The sequence below is a fragment of the Schistocerca gregaria genome, unplaced genomic scaffold, assembly GCF_023897955.1.
Source record: "Schistocerca gregaria isolate iqSchGreg1 unplaced genomic scaffold, iqSchGreg1.2 ptg001355l, whole genome shotgun sequence".
Lineage (NCBI taxonomy): Eukaryota > Metazoa > Arthropoda > Insecta > Orthoptera > Acrididae > Schistocerca > Schistocerca gregaria.
Window position 1 is genome coordinate 25,001 of NW_026062661.1, and position 2,500 is coordinate 27,500.

A 2,500-nucleotide genomic window follows, 5' to 3' on the forward strand; every position below is an offset into this window, starting at 1 on the left:
AACCTAACCCACGTTGTCCCTTAACCTAACCCACGTTGTCCCTTAACCTAACCCACGTTGTCCCTTAACCTAACCCACGTTGTCCCTTAACCTAACCCACGTTGTCCCTTAACCTAACCCACGTTGTCCCTTAACCTAACCCACGTTGTCCCTTAACGTAACCCACGTTGTCCCTTAACCTAACCCACGTTGTCCCTTAACCTAACCCACGTTGTCCCTTAACCTAACCCACGTTGTCCCTTAACCTAACCCACGTTGTCCCTTAACCTAACCCACGTTGTCCCTTAACCTAACCCACGTTGTCCCTTAACCTAACCCACGTTGTCCCTTAACCTAACCCACGTTGTCCCTTAACCTAACCCACGTTGTCCCTTAACCTAACCCACGTTGTCCCTTAACCTAACCCACGTTGTCCCTTAACCTAACCCACGTTGTCCCTTAACCTAACCCACGTTGTCCCTTAACCTAACCCACGTTGTCCCTTAACCTAACCCACGTTGTCCCTTAACCTAACCCACGTTGTCCCTTAACCTAACCCACGTTGTCCCTTAACCTAACCCACGTTGTCCCTTAACCTAACCCACGTTGTCCCTTAACCTAACCCACGTTGTCCCTTTGCCTAACATAGTTCACTGCTCGGAATCTCTGGTGTCGTTGTTATCCTCATGTAGATGTCTTGCGAGTGTTGCTTACTTTCCACATATTCCCGCTATCCACTGTCAATTGTACTGCAATAGGACTATATCGCCCCCCCCCCCCTCTGCCCCTCTCTTTGTGTCTCCGTCCTCTCAAGCTGGTCGGTCTGGCGTTTGAGTGTTAAATGAGCCTCGCAGCTGTTCAGTTGCGTTCAGATGTCGACGCCCTCAGTGTACGTCGTGGTATGGTCTGTGTCCATTGTCCGCTGATGTCGTACGCGTAACCCACACGCTGTACCGATCATCGGTAGTTACGTACAGAGTGAAGTAGTGTGATACGTGTGACCGTACGCTGGCTGTGCCCAACGGTGTCGAATCTCAATTTCCATATGTTGTGCTCGATGCTACTTGTCTCGTCTCCCAATAACAGCTAGGTTGCACTGTGGTACGCCGTAGAGGCGTGTGGGAGGAACGTACGAACGCATTGTATGTCACCCTGGGTCGCTGGGGGTGGTGGTGCGGTGAGTCAGGTCAGGTCAGCGTGAGCCGTGTGATGTAGTGACGCGTGTATTCCGACTTTGTCGTATTGCCTCACACAAAGTGCTACCCTGGTGGACCGCGTTCCATATCTGGGACATGCCGCAGATGCCGGTTGACAGTGGATCGCGGAAGGGACATCGCATACGTGCGCGGGCCACCTTCCACGTGTTCTCTTCTGCACATGTCGCAGTGTGTATGTGGTCTGATGTAGCGTGTCGTGACACATGACATCCTGGCATGCAAGAATTGTTGAATTCGCAAATGTAGGTGGACATCTACGTTTACTGCCCAAGATACGCAAATGAACTGGAAATCCGTTGTTGAGCGGTTGTTCACGCTGGAGGTGAATCTGTGATGGCGACGATCGGTACAGCTATTAACCGGTTGTTTCAGCGGTACCCGCCACATCCACACACGTGACTAGGCCCATGTGGGTATGAAGCGATACGCGGCGGTGGCTTGGTGGGACTGTTCCCGGCCGGTGAAGGGGGGCCGCCCGGCGTGTTGGCCGCGCGCTGCGTGGGCGCACGCGCAACAGGCGGCTGGTGGGGGGCGCCGAGTGGCAGGAGCGCCAGCCGACGGGCTCGGCAGGCGGCGCAGCTACGCTGCGGCGCACCCTGCACGCGGCGCCTGGCGGCCAAAGTTGGTTCAGCCGAGCCCGGTGCGAAGCGCGGTGGACATCTGCAGTGTGCTGGTCTGATTGAGGACTGTGTGCGTTGAGGATGCGCCGCCGCCTGGCACTCGGCGCCGCGACGCCGTCTGCTGCTCGGTCGCCCCAGCGGTTCTCGCAGGTGGTTTGTATCGCAGTTGTGCGGACGTGTTGGCGCGTGCGCTGTGCTGGGAGAGTTCGCTTCTGCACCCAAGTGGGGCTTTGCCCTTGTGTGGCGCTGGCGTTGGAGCTGCCGGTCACCATAGGTGGCGCGTGTTGTCTCCCGCCGGCAATGCCACGACAGCACGCTCCCGGGCCTCTGTCGGCAGCGGCAAGCTCAGTTGGGAGCAAGGGTGTTCGCACTAAAACCGTCTACTCGCCTAACTCCGGGCGATTGCGCCTCTCTCGAAACCGACCAAGTACCTAGGACGGCGCTGCGCGCCGCCGGGACCTGAGAGGGTTTCGAGGTGTATCGTGCAGGGGAGCTCGGCCTCCTCCTGTTTGCAGAATAATTGAGCGGACGCTTGCGTGTTCGCGCGGGCCCCCGGGACACACTCCCGGGCGGCCGGCTGCTCAGCTCTAGTTGACGCAGCTCCCTGGTTGATCCTGCCAGTAGTCATATGCTTGTCTCAAAGATTAAGCCATGCATGTCTCAGTACAAGCCGCATTAAGGTGA

General features: G+C 57.0%; 1 non-coding gene across 1 annotated transcript in view; it reads left to right on the forward strand.

Moving 5' to 3' along the window:
- Positions 1 to 2,417: 2,417 nt before the first annotated feature.
- Positions 2,418 to 2,500, forward strand: part of LOC126330773 (small subunit ribosomal RNA) — a 1,893-nt gene continuing 1,810 nt past the window's right edge. Inside the window, exon 1 of the ribosomal RNA XR_007563180.1 lies at positions 2,418 to 2,500. This exon is cut by the window's right edge and continues 1,810 nt beyond it. This is a non-coding gene — a ribosomal RNA (small subunit ribosomal RNA).